The following is a 20,251-nucleotide window of genomic DNA, read 5'->3' on the forward strand; positions in this document are numbered from 1 at the left end:
GAAACAGGAACTGAAGAACCATGGACAACAAAATTGTCCATAGTTTTCTGCAAAACCATACCCGATACACCTAGAATTCCAGAACCACCAGGAATCGGTGGGGTAGTGGTAGCATTGGTAGTAACCGTTGTGTCTTCTCGAAAGACCCTGGGAATGTTCAGCAAGGAATACAAATCCATAAATCCAATAACAATGAACAGAAAGGAAAAACTGGTAGAAGACCAGTAGTAAATCCACAAAACAACAAGGATTCTAAACCGATAAAATTTATTGTGATCTGTCTTAGTGCCTCGGCCACAACAGCCTACAACGAGTACAAATTTAATGAAGACACACTCCTATATATATATATATATATATATATATATATATATATATATATATATATATATGTATATATATATATTAAATAATCATTCAATTAAATGCAATTAAAGACATAAAAAAACTAATTAGCATGAGATTTAAAGTAAACTTCTCCAATTAACTTCTCTGTTTAAGCCCATTGGTGACAATGTATTACATTTCAGTATAAATACAGTTTCTTTATAGAGTAAAATACTGTTAAGTAATCTTTCATCCCCCTTCTTAATAAACACTTGTTCTAGAATGTTTGCTTGCAATAAATTAACATTTCCATTATATTTTTCTATAAAATACAATGCTAAAGGACTTTCTAAAGTTCCCCTTTAAATGTCCCGAATATGTTCCTGCAACTTAATTCTAAATTTTCTTTTCATTTCCCCAATATAAAAAAAGTCGCAGGGACACTTAAGGCAATAAATCACTCCCAGTGTATGGCACGTAAAACAACTATGTGGTTTAAATATTCTTCCATTAATCCTAGGAAAATTGGGTCTAATAAAAGAACACACATTACAATTACAACATGGTATAGTGCCACAAGTTAATAAAGAAAGACCAGGTCTCATCACTGGAGAGACATAATACGCTTTAACTAATTTATCCCCCAGATTCTGTCCTCTCTTGTAAGCTATATAGGGAACATCAGAAATAAGTTTGTATAAAAATTCATCTTGTAACAAAAATTTCCAATAATATTTGATAAGGTCCCAAATTTCAACACTTAATAAATTAAAAGGAGTCACAAAAAATATTTTTTGTTGTTTATTAGCCCTCTTTGCTACTTCAGTCCTGGAATTAATATTATTAGCTTCAATAATTTTGTTTCTGCTGTTAATTTCCTTGTTCAAATTTAGCTGTATTAGTTTATCAATTGATTCACAAATTAAATTTTTACTATAGCCCCTCCGCAGGAACATATGTATTGATTTATTGATTGAAAAATATTTTGCTGATCAACACTTGTGAGTTGAAGAAAAGAAAAGAAGACATTGTAAAAAAACATAGTTGTTGCCATGTATGAATGTAAATGGGTAACTGAGACGTGAACACATGAGGTAGAAAACTGTGAAGATAAGAAGGGGAAACATTTTAAGACAACAGGAGGACTGGGTGGGTGGTAATGCAGTGTCAGGGATGGGCACAATTTTATTCTTCATGTATGACCTAGAATTGCACTCACCCATAGCCTTCTCATATTATCACTAATGTAGTAAGACTAAACCAGCTGAAATGTAATACTTGGCTTTTGGCAAATAACTGCAACAATCATATTTCTCTTTCTTAGGATTGTATGTTTATCTATTTATATTCTAAACAGAAAATCTCAGTGTAAAGGGTTGAAGGAAGGACCATTTACACAATGTATGCAAAGCAACTGCTGCAAGATTGGAAAAACATTTGTTATTCTTATCATAAGCAATCTAAATATATACAAAAGTGAATGTGAAAGTGGAACCCAACTTAGTAAATAAGTGAAATGATCTGAATGCACAAATAATTATTACCTTAAAGGCTTTAATGATTAATGCTAACTAGAAGGCTTTCCTTTATCTTTAAAACATTTACATTCATACATAGAAGTAAAATATTCTTTCAGTATGAATTCAGACCTAGCAACATTTCGCTCCTTTCTGATCTGAAAATGAAGTAGAAACCAGTAGACTACTGTAGGCTTAAAAAAAGATTTCTCACCAACAGAGAGTCAAATGAAAGGCCTCACAGGCATGTAGGCTTGCTCAAGCCTGTGATCTAAGTAGGCAATTGCCAATTTTAACTGTTAATCTACCGAGATGAGTAGGGCTGTTTTCAAAGTTATTCAGTAAATTAAAGGACAAGAAGGCTAGGTGTAGGGTGACACTCCCAATAGGTAGCAACCATTTGGCTTTATGCAACAAATGACAGTGATGTTCCCTATGGTCCAGCAGAGAAATGATTCAATGTTTTTTATTTAATCTTGTTTGGAACAAAGAAATATTGCCGGGGGAGCTAAGCATAATAACTGCAAAGTAGTCCTCCAGTTTTGGAGTCAGGGGATCAACGCCAATGGTTGTCATAGCTTTCTGAAAAAAGGAGATTACATTACTCATAATTAAGTTAAAACTATTTCCACACTTTATCAATTATAGTTTCAATGTGAGGCTTAAAGTAAAGAGCCTGGTCTAATCGCATTCTTGAAACTGGTGCTGCAGTACACTTCCGATCCAGTTATTGAATGGACCGTGTCTACATTTGGGGAATTTTTAGGTCTTTATAACATTCTCAATGTGATTATAGAAGACATTTAGAACTAGCTGACCATTTTATTATATTACAACCACTGCCAAAGTCTAGCAAACATTTTTGAAGGTATTTGTACTGAATAATTCCTCCCTGCTTTTAAGACAAGCAAGTTATCAGCATACAAAATTATATCAATTCAAGGGACTTCATACACATATACATATACGTAGATAATATGATTTCTGAACAGGAAAAATTATTTATCCCAGGGTCATATAACAACGAACAGAAAGGAAAAACTGGTAGAGGACCAGTAATAAATCCACAAAACAACAAGGATTCCAAACCAATAAAATTTATTGTGATCTGTCTTAGCGCCTCGGCCACAACAGCCTTCAACGAGTACAAATTTAATGAAGACACACTCCCTATATATATATATATATATATATAAATATATACATTAATTAATCATTCAATTAAATGCAATTAAAGACGTAATAAAAACTAATTAGCATGAGATTTAAAGTAAACTTCTCCAATTAACTTCTCTGTTTAAGCCCATTGGTGACAATGTATTGCATTTCAGTATAAATACAGTTTCCTTATAGAGTAAAATACTGTTAAGTAATATTTCATCCCCCTTCTTAATAAACACTTGTTCTAGAATGGTTGCTTGCAATAAATTAACATTTCCATTATGTTTTTCTATAAAAAGCAATGCTAAAGGACTTTCTAAAGTTCCCCTTTTAATGTCCCGAATATGTTCCTGCAACCTAATTCTAAATTTTCTTTTCGTTTCCCCAATATAGAAAAGGTCGCAGGGACACTTAAGGCAATAAATCACGGACACTGTATGACACGTAAAACAACTATGTGGTTTAAATATTCTTCCATTAATCCTAGGAAAATTGGGTCTAATAAAAGAACACACAATACAATTATAACATGGTATAGTACCACAAGTTAATAAAGAAAGACCAGGTCTCATCACTAGAGAGACATAATACGCTTTAACTAATTTATACCCCAGATTCTGTCCTCTCTTGTAAGCTATATAGGGAACATCAGAAATAAGTTTGTATAAAAATTCATCTTGTAACAAACATTTCAAGTAGTATTTGATAAGGTCCCAAATTTCAACACTTAATAAATTAAACGTTGGCACAAAAAAGATTTTTTGTTGTTTATTATCCCTCTTTGCTACTTCAGTCCTAGAATTAATATTATTAGCTTCAATAATTTTGTTTCTGCTGTTAAGTTCCTTGTTCAAATTTAGCTGTATTAGTTTATCAATTGATTCACAAATTACATTTTTACTATAGCCCCTCTGCAGGAACATGTGTATTGATTTATTGATTTGTTTCTCCAAATCTAAACCATCATTACAAAGCCTGGATAACCTAATAATTTCCCCATAGGGTAAAGATTTCAATGTATGGGACGGATGACAACTAGTCCCAAATAAATATTGGTTACCATCTACAAATTTACGATGAATTGTAGTATTAATATGGCCATCTTTCCCTCTTGATAAATGAATGTCCAAAAAATTAACTTCAGTTCCACATTGTAAACCATCAAATTTTATATTATATATATTGTCCTTTATTTCGAAAAAAAGTTGATACTTCATTAATCCCCCATTACATAAAAAAAAATCAAATCATCAATGTATCGAAAATAAAACAAAACATGTTGCTGTACAAATGCATTAGTATAGATATAATCCAACTCAAATTTGGCCATAAAAAGGTTGGCATACTTGGGGGCAAAAGGTGCCCCCATAGCCGTATCTTTTAACTGATGGTAGACCCCCTCATTGAAACTAAAAAAAATATTCAGCAAACAAAAATAAGTTAAATCAATAATATAATGTGAAGTAGGACTATCTCCAAGAAAAATAATGCAACACTTGCACTCCATCACTATGTCTGATATTCATATATAGACTGGCTACATCCATGGTAACCCAAAACATGTTCTCCATCCAAGATATAGTAGATATTTTCTCAATAAAATCAAAGGAATCTTTAATATAGGAATCAATTTTTCTACAAAAGGTAACAGATAACCATGTATCACAATACCTATATTCTGTAAAAAATAGTTAACAGCAGAAACAATAGGGCATCTAGGAGGATTCGTAAAATTTTTGTGTAGTTTAGGAAGGCAATAAAAAGTAGCTAACTTACAATTTTCCAAATTAAATTTAGTATCAAGATCTTTTTGGGAAAAATAACCCAAACGTACACCCTTCTCAATTAATAATGTAAAATCTTTCATAGCATTCAAATATGTTACAATTTCACATACTTCATAAGTTGAAACATCATTTAAATGTTGCATACACATATTATAATATTGAGTGTAGTGAAGCAATACAATTTTGTTACCTTTATCGGAAGGCTTAACAATTAAATCGCTTCTGTTCATAAGACTTTTTAAAGCAAGCCATTCATTTTTAGTCATATTATAACGCCAAGAACTTTTATGACGTGTCAACAAGTTCTTGTATAGAGAAATTCACCATTTCTGAAAAATGTATTACAGTATTATTAGTATAAGGAGGTATAAATTTGCTCCGGAAATCAATACCAGTAGTATTCAACAAAGAATAAGCATTAGGAGAAGTAGAAATATCAAAGTCATCAGATAAACAAAAAAAAAGAAACTATCATCATTGCTATCAGTTTCAAGACTGCATTCAAAGCTATGTTTAACCAATCGCTCATCCCGTTGTGCAAAAAAAACATTTCAAATGCAATTTTCTAACCAATTTAAAAATTTCTTGTTTGATTAAATACAGCCTAGGTGTAACAATAGGTACAAATTTTAAACCCAAATGGAGAACAGCAATCTCCTCATCCGTTAAGACACATCCAGATAAATTAGCTACATTTGGAACATTTACAGATGTAAAATAAGTATTAGTGTTATTCAATTCAGTCCCAACTACCTCATTTAAAGGTTTGTTTAAATTGTCCCTCACCCGCCAGAGAATTGAAACCAGTTCCTTTTTTCTTGTTTCCTCTTTTAACGTTTTCTTCATTCTGACAAAACGCTGTTGATGGGCTTCAGGTTCTTGTGCAATAGGTAATGTGGAAAGTCATGTGCTTCACCCTCCAAATCAGTAGTAAAACCTATACCATCGGTGGAAGCAAAAGAAACAGACAATTGTTTTTTATTACTTCTTTTCCCCATCTGTCCTGGATGAGAACTTTGTTTGCTTCTCCAAAGAAAGGCCCACCCATTTCCGTAATCATGGATGTCTTGTTTGATTTTATGTAATTTGAGATGAACTTGTTCATTTTCAAACTTATTTAATTTCTCTTTCAAATTTTTGAAAATGTCATTAATTTTAGAGTCACCTACTTGATTCAATAGTTTCATATGCATCTCATTAAGTTCATTTTTTAATTTCATGTGCAGTAACTTCTCCCTTTCTACTAAAATATTAACCCATTCCATGGCACAAATATGTGCCGCAGTTAACCAATGATCTTTGAACTTTAAATCATTATTGTCTGCTGTGTCAAAGGGAGTTGCTAGGCTTTTAAAAGCCCTTAATCCTTGGGGGCAATGTTCAGTTCTGTATATCTAGTAAGTCCTAGGAAATTAAAATGGCAACGAGTTTCTAAAAATTAATTTTCAAAGCTATCAACATTGTCCTGTATCTCTTGGGAAATGAACCGTAAGAATTTCCACCAATGCCCCAAATGGATTATTATATCTCTGCTTTCTATCTTCCATAAGTTTTAAAGTGAAATCAGCAGAGATAGACTCACCATTTAATAGTGGTTGAGCAATTTTGGAACACAAGTCATTCCAGTAGAATGGGTAGATGCAGATGGAACCTGAGGACCAGGTGGAACAGGCAGCACATTGGAGACATGAGAAGCAACTTGAGAAACAGGAACTGAAGAACCATGGACAACAAAATTGTCCATAGTTTTCTGCAAAACCATACCCGATACACCTAGAATTCCAGAACCACCAGGAATCGGTGGGTAGTGGTAGCATTGGTAGTAACCGTTGTGTCTTCTCGAAAGACCCTGGGAATGTTCAGCAAGGAATACAAATCCATAAATCCAATAACAATGAACAGAAAGGAAAAACTGGTAGAAGACCAGTAGTAAATCCACAAAACAACAAGGATTCTAAACCGATAAAATTTATTGTGATCTGTCTTAGCGCCTCGCCACAACAGCCTACAACGAAAGTACAAATTTAATGAAGACACACTCCTATATATATATATATATATATATATATATATATATATATATATATATATATATATATATATATATATATTAAATAATCAATCAATTAAATGCAATTAAAGACATAAAAAAACTAATTAGCATGAGATTTAAAGTAAACTTCTCCAATTAACTTCTCTGTTTAAGCCCATTGGTGACAATGTATTACATTTCAGTATAAATACAGTTTCTTTATAGAGTAAAATACTGTTAAGTAATCTTTCATCCCCCTTCTTAATAAACACTTGTTCTAGAATGTTTGCTTGCAATAAATTAACATTTCCATTATATTTTTCTATAAAATACAATGCTAAAGGACTTTCTAAAGTTCCCCTTTAAATGTCCCGAATATGTTCCTGCAACCTAATTCTAAATTTTCTTTTCATTTCACCAATATAGAAAAAGTCGCAGGGACACTTAAGGCAATAAATCACTCCCAGTGTATGGCACGTAAAACAACTATGTGGTTTAAATATTCTTCCATTAATCCTAGGAAAATTGGGTCTAATAAAAGAACACACATTACAATTACAACATGGTATAGTGCCACAAGTTAATAAAGAAAGACCAGGTCTCATCACTGGAGAGACATAATACGCTTTAACTAATTTATCCCCCAGATTCTGTCCTCTCTTGTAAGCTATATAGGGAACATCAGAAATAAGTTTGTATAAAAATTCATCTTGTAACAAAAATTTCCAATAATATTTGATAAGGTCCCAAATTTCAACACTTAATAAATTAAAAGGAGTCACAAAAAATATTTTTTGTTGTTTATTAGCCCTCTTTGCTACTTCAGTCCTGGAATTAATATTATTAGCTTCAATAATTTTGTTTCTGCTGTTAATTTCCTTGTTCAAATTTAGCTGTATTAGTTTATCAATTGATTCACAAATTAAATTTTTACTATAGCCCTCCAGGAACATATGTATTGATTTATTGATTGAAAAATATTTTGCTGATCAACACTTGTGAGTTGAAGAAAAGAAAAGAAGACATTGTAAAAAAACATAGTTGTTGCCATGTATGAATGTAAATGGGTAACTGAGACGTGAACACATGAGGTAGAAAACTGTGAAGATAAGAAGGGGAAACATTTTAAGACAACAGGAGGACTGGGTGGGTGGTAATGCAGTGTCAGGGATGGGCACAATTTTATTCTTCATGTATGACCTAGAATTGCACTCACCCATAGCCTTCTCATATTATCACTAATGTAGTAAGACTAAACCAGCTGAAATGTAATACTTGGCTTTTGGCAAATAACTGCAACAATCATATTTCTCTTTCTTAGGATTGTATGTTTATCTATTTATATTCTAAACAGAAAATCTCAGTGTAAAGGGTTGAAGGGAAGGACCATTTACACAATGTATGCAAAGCAACTGCTGCAAGATTGGAAAAACATTTGTTATTCTTATCATAAGCAATCTAAATATATACAAAAGTGAATGTGAAAGTGGAACCCAACTTAGTAAATAAGTGAAATGATCTGAATGCACAAATAATTATTACCTTAAAGGCTTTAATGATTAATGCTAACTAGAAGGCTTTCCTTTATCTTTAAAACATTTACATTCATACATAGAAGTAAAATATTCTTTCAGTATGAATTCAGACCTAGCAACATTTCGCTCCTTTCTGATCTGAAAATGAAGTAGAAACCAGTAGACTACTGTAGGCTTAAAAAAAGATTTCTCACCAACAGAGAGTCAAATGAAAGGCCTCACAGGCATGTAGGCTTGCTCAAGCCTGTGATCTAAGTAGGCAATTGCCAATTTTAACTGTTAATCTACCGAGATGAGTAGGGCTGTTTTCAAAGTTATTCAGTAAATTAAAGGACAAGAAGGCTAGGTGTAGGGTGACACTCCCAATAGGTAGCAACCATTTGGCTTTATGCAACAAATGACAGTGATGTTCCTATGGTCCAGAAGAGAAATGATTCAAAGTTTTTTATTTAATCTTGTTTGGAACAAAGAAATGTTGCCGGGGGAGCTAAGCATAATAACTGCAAAGAAGTCATCCAATTTTTGAGTCAGCAGATCAACCCCAATGGTTGTCTTAGCTTTCTGAAAAAAAGGAGATTACATTACTCATAATTAAGTTAAAACTATTTCCACACTTTATCAATTATAGTTTCAATGTGAGGCTTAAAGTAAAGAGCCTGGTCTAATCGTACTCCTTGAAACTGGTGCTGCAGTACATTTCCGATCCAGTTATTGAATGGACCGTGTCTACATTTGGGGAATTTTTAGGTCTTTATAACATTCTCAATGTGATTATAGAAGACATTTAGAACTAGTTGACAATTTTTATATATTACAACCACTGCCAAAGTCTGGCAAACATTTTTGAAGGTATTTGTACTGAATAATTCCTCCCTGCTTTTAAGACAAGCAAGTTATCAGCATACAAAATGATATCAATTCAAGGGACTTCATACACATATACATATATGTAGATAATATGATTTCTGAACAGGAAAAATGATTTATCCCAGGGTCATACCCTGGGACACACCACTGTTGAAGCTGTGTAATTTAAGGGGTGAGAGCACAGAAACAACATTAAATGTACGATTAGTGAGGTAGTTGTGAAATAACTTAATGACCTTTTCATCAAATTCAACAACTCTTGTAATAATTAAAAAGCTACATCTCACATAGCATCTCCTAAACCCCAAATACATGGAAATGGAAACAGTTTTGAGGAAAAAAATAGCCAAAAGACCAAAGTCATAAAACTTAATTTAATAAAAATAAAAAGTGGTTAAGCACTTTCATCCCAATAAATATTACAGGACTTCTTCAGAACCACATACAGTTAAAATCTCTAAATTTAAATATCCTACCAGTCCAAGCGCATGGCATTTCCCTCCAGTAATAACTGGTAGCATTTAAATAAGCAGTTTTAAAGGCAAAGTCCACTAAAACATTTACAATTTGATAACCAAAGTTGTTTTAAAAATATAAATACCCTGATTATATATAAACATTTACTACAATCTTCTACAATCCTGATAAAACTCCCACTTTGAGCCAAGTATTACTTCCTTACTTCACCACCGGAACTCTATGATCCACCAACAAATCCCTTATTAAGACCAACAAACCCAAAAACCAAGCTGGCGAATGCCTCTTCTCAAATTACATAGGCAAATGCTGGAATGAATTATCACAGGATATAATTTCTACCCCCACCCTATACCAATTTAAAAAAACACTAAAAGCTCACCTGACTAATAAATGGCTGTGTCACTGCTCTGCTAATGGCTAACCATATTAAGAATCAAATGCTTTACATGAACTAACCAGCTGTACCTATACTGATCTACCTCAAAATGACTGTAAAATTTGTAACTTCCTTGGCTATGTTAATCTGTATGCATACTTTTTTTACTAGACTGCACTTTGCTAATATTTGCCAAATGTATCTACTCTGTACTTTTCTAATTGTCCTGTTATTGTTCTATATTGTGTATATGATGTGGAACTTTTCTCCCCAGGCCTCCGCTGAAAAAACATGTATGTCCAGATGGACTTTCCCGGTAAACAAATGTAAAATAAATAAAATAAAATAATAATAAATAAAAATAATGAATTTGTGTATATATAGGACAAAATGTCATAATTTATTAGCTCTGAATTTTAATATTGTGGTAATAAATATGCAATAATTTAACCTTAAACCATGTGGTGCCCCTAAGCATAGTTGCCAAAAAAGTTCTCTTTGTTATAATTTTGTCTCCCAGGGACAACTTCTTAGATCCTGGGGAATCACATAAAGTATGCCAAACAACCTGGGGGCATTGCATTCAAGGGTGTGTTTAAAAAAGGTATTATTTATATTGTTCTTCAAAATAGCATAGATATGTTCATAAATTCTTTTTCTAAACTGTCTCTCAGTTGTTCCCACATAGAATCTTAAATACAAAATGCGTTTTCTCACCTAACATCTTCAAGATCTCATGATTCCCCTTAAGTTTGTTGCATTTATTGGCTACTATATCATTAACAGCCTTGGAGAAGGTGTTGAATCTCACCACTAAGGTATCACTAACAACCTTGGAGAAGGTGTTGAATGTCACCAGTAAGGAGTAGCTAAACCTGTTGTTAACTCTACTGTGTGAAGCAGTTAACGTATGGGTCTGTTGTTCTCCACCCAAAAGGGGTTTCCATATCATACCCCATCCATTAACTACAAATTCTTTAATGTCATTTAATAACCTCAATGGATAATTTCTATCCACAAACACATTCATTATCAACTCTATGAACCTATGAACCTAAAAATAACTAAAAATCAGAGCACATTCTTGCTGACCTTACAAGTTGTCCCTTAAAAATGTTCTTTTTTACAAAAATGAGGAAGACTGCTTCAAAAGTCCAAATGACAATTGAAGAAGGATGTTTTTCTATAAATTCTCAACCCAAAACAACCTTTGACATAATCTTTTTAAAGTGTCACATCTAAAAAGTCTATTATGCCCCTTGAATGTGTATGGGTAAATCTAAGAAATTATGTGGTATTGTTAGTATAAACCACAAATTCATCAGGTGCACAGCTCGTATTTTTCCAAAGAATAAAGATGTCATCCAAATAACGAATGTAAATGTGCCAGTGTGTTAGGTATTCAGACCTCAACACAAATTGTTTTTCCCAGCTGTACATGACTAAATTCATGTTTATGTGGCAAAATTACTCCTCATAGCTACACCTTTAATCTGATGAAAAAATTCTCCTTCAAACAATATAAAATTGTTAGATATAATAAAATGTATCACACCTCTGGTATAAAGTTGGCCAATCCCCCATCCACATCAGTCAATTCCACTATCGCTGAGTGAAATAGCTCAAGCCAATCTTACTGGGGATACTAGTGAACAAATCGATAAAATTAAAGGTAGAAAACTGCACTGTGCATCATACCATTGCATTCGAATTTTCATAAGGAAGTCCCAAGAGTCCCTAAAAATGTAATTTACATTATTTAAGGCCCCCTTTACAATAATGTCGACAAAAACAGCTAAAGGATGTGTGTTGGCTTTTTGGGCCAAGACTACCAACCTATAAGGGGGGCTACTATATCCTTACGAATTGTTGGTATTCCAAAAATTATTGGGATGGAAGGTTATGGATTATGTGAAAAATTAGATAAATCTGGTGAAATAACTCCTTGCAGGATTGAATCATCCTCTCATTCAGCAAAGGAAAAGTGATCTGAGGATGGAATGCTTCATCCTCACCCCTCTCTTTCTAGTCCTACTTGTTAAGTAGTTTCTGAACCCAGGTCACAGTACATAGAGAAACACTCTGCCCTTCATAATAGTTAACTTCAGCCCAGATTTATTTTTCCCCTATAACATAACCTAGATACTGTTCCATTTCCTAAAACCCTTCAGTACTCTTGAATTATTTTCCTTTCCGGCTGCCTCCCTGCCACAGACTATGACATTCCCATTGCTGTTCTCCAATTCACAGTCCATGTTTCAGAAAGGAAGCTGTCTCAGCCAGCATGACATAGGCTAGACAATTTTCAGCCTACAGTTTCACATCTTAAGACAGTGTCTTGTTGAAGACAATAAAGTGATATAAATAGTTCCACAACTGTTTGGAAAGTAGTTTTACTTCAACTATTAGTATATGATGTACATATATATAGATTCATAAGTTAGAAATAGTCTAACTAAACATAGGCCATTTTAAGCCTAGCCAATCATCCCATTTAGTGATTTTAATTAACCTATCCCATTAGAGATTGGATTGACCTAATCCTTTTCATTACTCTAGTGATACTATATTAAAACATAGATATTTGGAGGGACTCATGCATGGGATAAAGCATTTAGAAGCTGTCTCTGTAAATATTTTGAGGGGACCCATACAGTGAGATAAAGAATATAGGAGCTACCTCTCTCCATAAATAGTACAGGGGTGAGTCCTGAGGTAAATTTCCTAATTCCAAACTGCTGAACTAAGTTTCACTTGAATGTGGTGAGAAATGATCTTTGTTTTACATGGAGAAGGAGTCTGCTCCACAGCAGTGGTATCCTCCTTGGATGAGGAGTCTGCTCCAGAGCAGTGGTATCCTCCATGGATGGGGAGTCTGATCCAGAGCAGTGGTATCCTCCTTGGATGAGGAGTCTGCTCCAGAGCAGTGGTATCCTCCTTGGATGAAGAGTCTGCTCCAGAGCAGTGGTATCCTCCTTGGATGAGGAGTCTGCTCCAGAGCAGTGGTATCCTCCTTGGATGAGGAGTCTGCTCCAGAGCAGTGGTATCCTCCTTGGATGAGGAGTCTGCTCCAGAGCAGTGGTATCCTCCATGGATGGGGAGTCTGCTCCACAGCAGTGGCATCCACTGTGAGATATACCTGTCCCTCCAAACCATGCTGTTAATGCTGCAGAAGAGGTTTAGATCTCTGAATTGAGTATTTCTGATACCGTTTGACTTGAGGATCTGAAGTAAGTTCAAGATAAATGGTTTGGAGAATGACTTGTATGCTAGACACCGGTCACCTCTATGTAGTCTGTAAGACACCACATACAGCAACAGGGCTTTGATGTGGTCCATGTAGGACATATTGTTTAGGCCTTGTATTGTTTTTGTAAGGTACCTCTGTAGGCATTCCAGTTGATGCATGTGTCTGGACAGATACATGCCAAAAGAGGTATTATACTCAATGACTGGCCTAATGAGGGTTGACTAAAGGGGGATAGTAACATCCTTAGATCTAAAAGCAATCCCCTTGTTTATGTGCTGCACAATATAGAAGGACTTACTTTCCACAGTGGACATATACTGGTCAAAGATTAAGTCACCGTCCACATAAATTCCTAAAGCCGGAGCTACTGGGTCAACTCTTAGGACTGTGTTGTTGGTGTGGTAGTTTCCTGGGGAGTCGATTTTCCAAAGGACATGATAATGCACTTTTTGGCTTTAGCTTTAGTTCAGGACTCTGGCACCAGTTATTTGTTTGGAACAAAAGTTCCTGTAGGATGACTGAGTCTTTTGGCGAATCGATCACTGCTCTTAGCTCACAGTCATTGCCAAACTGAGTTATCCAGAGCCCAGTGATATTGGCTTTTATTTCTGAGAACAAGGGAGCTTAGTTTAGCATGGTTGTAGGAGACAAGCTAGGGAGGAAACCAATCGGAAAAAGCCAATAAATCCAGCCAGAGAAGCTCTGTGATTCAGAATCTAATATTCTCAATTATGACTCTGTGCTACAGATCTAAGGTCCCAGGCAGGCTAAAAATTTTGGAGTTTAATGTTTACACTGGGGACAGGGGCACCTGTGATTATTGCAGCAACCAGAAGGTAGTGGCAGGGAGGGCATTATGTAATATAACAGTGTGTGGGGCTGTAACAATGTAACAATTAAGGAGCAGGGAAATCAGCAGCAGTTATAACAAAAAGGAAGCTCTGTAAATGCAGCTCAAACAGGCAAATAAACAGAATATTGAATCTTTTTGAGTATAAACTGTAAGGATACAGTTCCTTTAACAAAACTTACAAAACTGTCACTACTGCAAAATAAAACTACAAGAATATGACACCTAATCAGGCAGGAATTGCAAGTAAATGTTGTTTAGCAAAATGCAGTAAAAAGATGTATAAATGTGTAAAGGCAGAACAGGTATTACAATATAACACAATTCTCCCACTATTTGTTTTTCACTGAAGAAGTATTGCTTATATTTATGTAAGTAGAAAATTAAGCACAGTATCAAAAAAAACTACAGGTGTCTGTCCTTCTCTTACCTGCTCTTTGAAATGACAGCTGTCATCAACAGTAAATGAGCAGAACTGATAGCTTTCATATGAAACAAAAGTGAGTGAGAGTAAGGGTCTGAATTTTCTAAGTACTGCAACTTTGAACATTGCTCGCTTTGCTCATCTCTTCTGTACTGAAGAAAATGAAATGTTGTGAATGGATTAGGAAAGGCTAAAGTAAACAGGTCAAAGCATTTTAGTTAAAAAGAAGCACAGTCATTTCTTAAGAAGTCAATGACACGCAGCATTACCATTATAACTAAATGGATAAAAAGTCATTTAGAATGTCTAGACCATGTCATATTTAAGCAATAACCCACGGCTGGGTGTGGGTAATGTTGGATTTACCCACAGTTGGTGTGGCTTGGTCACAAGGACGAAGCCCAAGTGACCAAACAAAGCCAACTGTGGGTAAATCCAGCATTGCCCACACCCAGCAGTGGGTTATTGCTATTATACAATGACATTATTTAAGAAAAAAAATACTTACTTTTCTTAAATAATGTCATTGTATCATGCCTCCATGCTACCCTTCTGCAGTTTTTCGGTATCCTGGGGCATTTCTGATGTACTGCGCATGTGTAAGGGACTTGTGTTCCCATGCTTATGCAGTACATAAGTGCTGTGCAGAGGTAGCAATGGAAAAAGGAAGATCTCCGTTGCTTTTTTGAAGATATCTCGCTATGTTATACGACTCGTATAACAAAGCAAGATATCTTACAAAAAACAACGGAGATCTTCTTTCCTCCTTTGCTACCTCTGCAGAGCAAAAAAAAAGTAAAAAAAAAAAAAAAATCAGGAGATATACTAACAGAAAAAGTCCGGGCGACCAGACCTTTTTCCGTTAGTATATTCTCAGATTTACAACAGGCACGCTGGTTGGGCTGGCCAAACAGCATTCTCGTTTTTGAATATTAATGCACAGTCATTGTTTAATATAGCAATAACCCACGTCTGGGTGCGGATAAATTCAGCATTACCCACACCTAGCAGTGGGTTATTGCTATTATATAATGGCATTATTTAAGAAAAATGTTACTTAGTTTTCTTAAATAATGTTGTTGTATAAGGACACCATGGTGTCCTTCCACATTTTCCCCAGTATCCTGTGCTTTCCTGATGTACTGCGCATGCATATGCGACTTATGTTCTCATGCTTATGCAGTACATCAGTGATGCGTAAAGGAAGCAATGGAGAAAGGAAGATTTCCTTTGCTTTTTTGTTGTTGTTTTTGTTTGCTTTTGTTTTTAATTAAAACAATGAATTCCAGAGAGTTCAAACTAATGGGAGATACAGGAGAGAGAAAATATAAGGATACATTTTTCTAGTTTTTTTATAACGTACCTGATTATCTTTGTATTTGTCTCTGTCACATCTCTCTTGTTCATTTTAAGTCTCCGGTTTTTGCAAGTTTATTAAAAAAATGAAAGAAAAGCAAAATTTTTATAACATGCATTACTGGAAGAAAGTCCAAGCAACCAGAAGTGTTTCCGTTGGTATATGCTCGATTTACAACAGGCATGCTGGTTGGGCTGACCAATCAGCATGCTCATTTAGGAATGTTAATGGCCAGTCATTATAATATAGGAATCCAAACTGAATTCCAGGAGAAGAACAACAAGACTGAAACAGGAAGTCATGTAAATATGACATTCACCATCACAGTCATTTTGTAATGTAATAAATATACATATATATATATATATATATATATATATATATATATATATATATATATATATAAATAAACAAAAAGCACTTATAATGATACTAATGTGTTTATTGTTGAACATAATGTATATGTTATGGTTTGTCTTTTTCCTGTTATAAATTCTTAACTCACAATTGTCTGTTGAATCTAATAATTAGCAGAAAAATAACTGTTACTAGGAAATATTTGGGAATGTTGTATGATTTGTGATGTCATCTGATGGGCTATTTGGTACAAGGATTTGCCACATCTAAAATGCAGTTCTTTTCACTATTAACTACTGCAGTGAAAAGTCAACCTTTTGTTTCAGTCTGTCTTTTAGAACTACAGCCAATTAAGAGTGCAGATTTTGTATGGACACTTGACTCAATTGAATAAGGCTGCTGTGCAGCAACAAGAAAACTGAGATGCTGAGTCTGCTTTATACTGCCCATGACATCCCCAACGTGTCCTCCCATGGAGTCGTTCTTTGTTAACTGTTATTAAAGAATGAGTGACAGCGGTGGGTGACTATGTATACATCAGACCTCTGCTCAGGTTGTTTAAGACATGACTTCTCGTGGATCTTTGTGTTCTTAATGAACATTTTATTTCTATCTCACTTATGGTATGGAATCCACTGTTAGATCATTGGTTAATGCACCATCAAGTTAGCATATTATCAAAGTTAGCATCAGATATAAGTTACTGTTTTATATATTACCAGACCAGACCATTTTTGTTTTGTTTTGTTTTGTTTTTCTTACAAGTTACATCTAAACTCTGGCACCATTTTGATTAGTGACTTAAATCCTCATATTTCAAATTATTGTTGTTCTCTAGGCTCCCATTTTACAGTAGCCTTTAAATGGGTTGTGTCTGTGAAAGGTACCTTCTGAAAAAGCTAAGGAATTATAGTGCAGATAAGCATCACATTCACATCTCATAAATATCGAAGTGATCTTTCACACTCACTGGTATTTTGCCGTCTTCAGTAAGGCTGCACAAACTGGAGTATGATTATATAAGTCTGGGGGGGGGGTCATTTCGCACTACACAGAGCTCCAACTTTCTTATTTTCTAAAGAAGAGGAGGTTGTGTTAATCCTTGGGTGTGATAATTTCACACAAAACAATTAATTAGAAAGCCCACCTTCTGCTCTCACTCTAGCAATTAGTTTCCCCATGTCGCTTACAAGTGATAAAATACAGTGGGGCTTCTTCAGACACATGGGGTGGAGTACAACATAGACAGGGTTCGGTGGTACTTTTGGGTGGGGCCACGCATACCGGTTAATGCGGCAGTGAAATATAATGGGGTAAAATTAGACATTAAGAGTCAAACACCTTGCTTTGTACAACACAGTCACTTATTTTCATCCTACGGAAACAGCTGTGAATTGTGGTCCATTGGTCAGATATGGGATATGAGGTATGTCTGCAATATGGCCAGCATTATTGGTGATCTCTTGTGGGATGTGGCTTTGTCTTTTTTACTAATATTTGGCTTGACTATAGCAAACTGACATCTCTTTTACCTCAGTGAGTGTCAGATGTGACACCTTGGTGGAAGGGGTGGCATTGTGTTTTACTGAAATCAAGGTTCCATGCAAAGACACTAAATTCATTGCATGTGTCATGAAAGCAGGAGCAAATTTTAGGTTCTGTCTTTTTTATTTTCCATTCTGAATCATAAAGACCTTTTTTCAGGAGATCACGATCATCCTCATTGACTCAAGCTGGCTTCTTTTGGATATTGGGTCAAATGTCTGCTTATTTATTTATTTATTTATTTATTTCTTGGGTATGCTAACTGAGTTAGAAAACTGACCTGAAGTGGCGCTTAACAGTAAAACAGTACAAACATATATATATATATATATATATATATATATATATCTGTGTGTGTGTGTGTGTGTGTGTGTGTGTGTGTGTGTGTGTGAGTGTGTGTGTGTGGATACATAACACATCTTATAACTAAAGGTTTCACATCCAGGAAGAAAGTGGTCATCCATTAGACGAATCATCAAATATAACGCCCAGTTTGGCATGTACCCAACAAGACACTACATCAGCTGGACAGGCCACAAAAGTACCTCACAAACAGGATCCTAGGCCTTAAACACATGTCCTACATGGACAGACTCAAGAAATTTTAGCTATTCTTGGTCTCTTATCATCTACTTAAAGGTGATGTCTGCTTGACTTACAAAGCCATGTCTCACCCAGCCCTACTTGAAATGCTACACCTAAGGAAATCCCAATCCCCCCGCGACACACTCTCCAGAGATCACAACCTCATTACCACAATTAGCAGAACATGCTGGAGGGACAGGTTCATCTCCCAAAGACTGCCTATACTCTGGAATAAGCTTCCCATTCATATCAAGCAGAGCACCTCACTGGCCCTCTTTAAGAGAAATCTTGACGAGTGGATGGATAACAGAAAGTTCAACCCAGGGATCACTCTAGTTGCCCTACTGGACAGGGGCACTGTGAACTAACATCAGGTGACATGGTGCCTGGGCAATTGTTTTTGGCTAGGCTTGTAAAGGGTCCAGGGCCATTAGCCTAATACACACCTATGAACCTATGTATATGTGTATGTGTATCTATATATATATATATACATACACTCACACACACATATATATATATATGTATGTGTATATATATATATATATATATATATATATATATATATATATATATATATATATAGGTCTACTTTACATGGTCGACTTTTCAGAAAGTCGACTTTCATATGGTTGAGACCATATGATCGACTTTCAAAAGCCGACCAAGTAAAATAAACACATAAAACACAACAAAAACTTACCTTAAACTGTTAGCAGGGGGGACTATTTCCCCCTGCACCCCCCACCCCCTGTAACTTAAATATACCAACTCCGAGATCGCACTACAGTGTGGAAGAGGGAAATTTTCCCATTGTGCACTGTACAGAAATTGTGGTTCCCCATTGTTGGCTTTTCGAAAGTCGATCATATGGTCTCGACCATATGAAAGCCAACTTTCTGAAGAGCCGACCAGGTTCATCTCCCAAAGACTGCCTATACTCTGGAATAAGCTTCCCATTCATATCAAGCAGAGCACCTCACTGGCCCTCTTTAAGAGAAATCTTGACGAGTGGATGGATAACAGAAAGTTCAACCCAGGGATCACTCTAGTTGCCCTACTGGACAGGGGCACTGTGAACTAACATCAGGTGACATGGTGCCTGGGCAATTGTTTTTGGCTAGGCTTGTAAAGGGTCCAGGGCCATTAGCCTAATACACACCCATGAACCTATGTATATGTGTATGTGTATCTATATATATATATATATATATATATATATATATATATATACACACACACATATATATATATATATGTATGTGTATATATATATATATATATATATATATATATATATATATATATATATATATAGGTCAACTTTACATGGTCGACTTTTCAGAAAGTCGACTTTCATATGGCTGAGACCATATGATCGACTTTCGAAAAGCCGACCAAGTAAAATAAACACATAAAACACAACAAAAACTTACCTTAAACTGTTAGCAGGGGGGACTATTCCCCTGCACCCCCACCCCCTGTAACTTAAATATACCAACTCCGAGATCGCACTACGGTGTGGAAGAGGGAAATTTTCCCATTGTGCACTGTACAGAAATTGTGGTTCCCCATTGTCGGCTTTTCGAAAGTCGATCATATGGTCTCGACCATATGAAAGCCAACTTTCTGAAGAGCCGACCAGGTTCATCTCCCAAAGACTGCCTATACTCTGGAATAAGCTTCCCATTCATATCAAGCAGAGCACCTCACTGGCCCTCTTTAAGAGAAATCTTGACGAGTGGATGGATAACAGAAAGTTCAACCCAGGGATCACTCTAGTTGCCCTACTGGACAGGGG

This window comes from Protopterus annectens, chromosome 16.part0 (assembly GCF_019279795.1).
Source record: "Protopterus annectens isolate FY-2018-M chromosome 16.part0, PAN1.0, whole genome shotgun sequence".
Taxonomy (NCBI): domain Eukaryota; kingdom Metazoa; phylum Chordata; order Ceratodontiformes; family Protopteridae; genus Protopterus; species Protopterus annectens.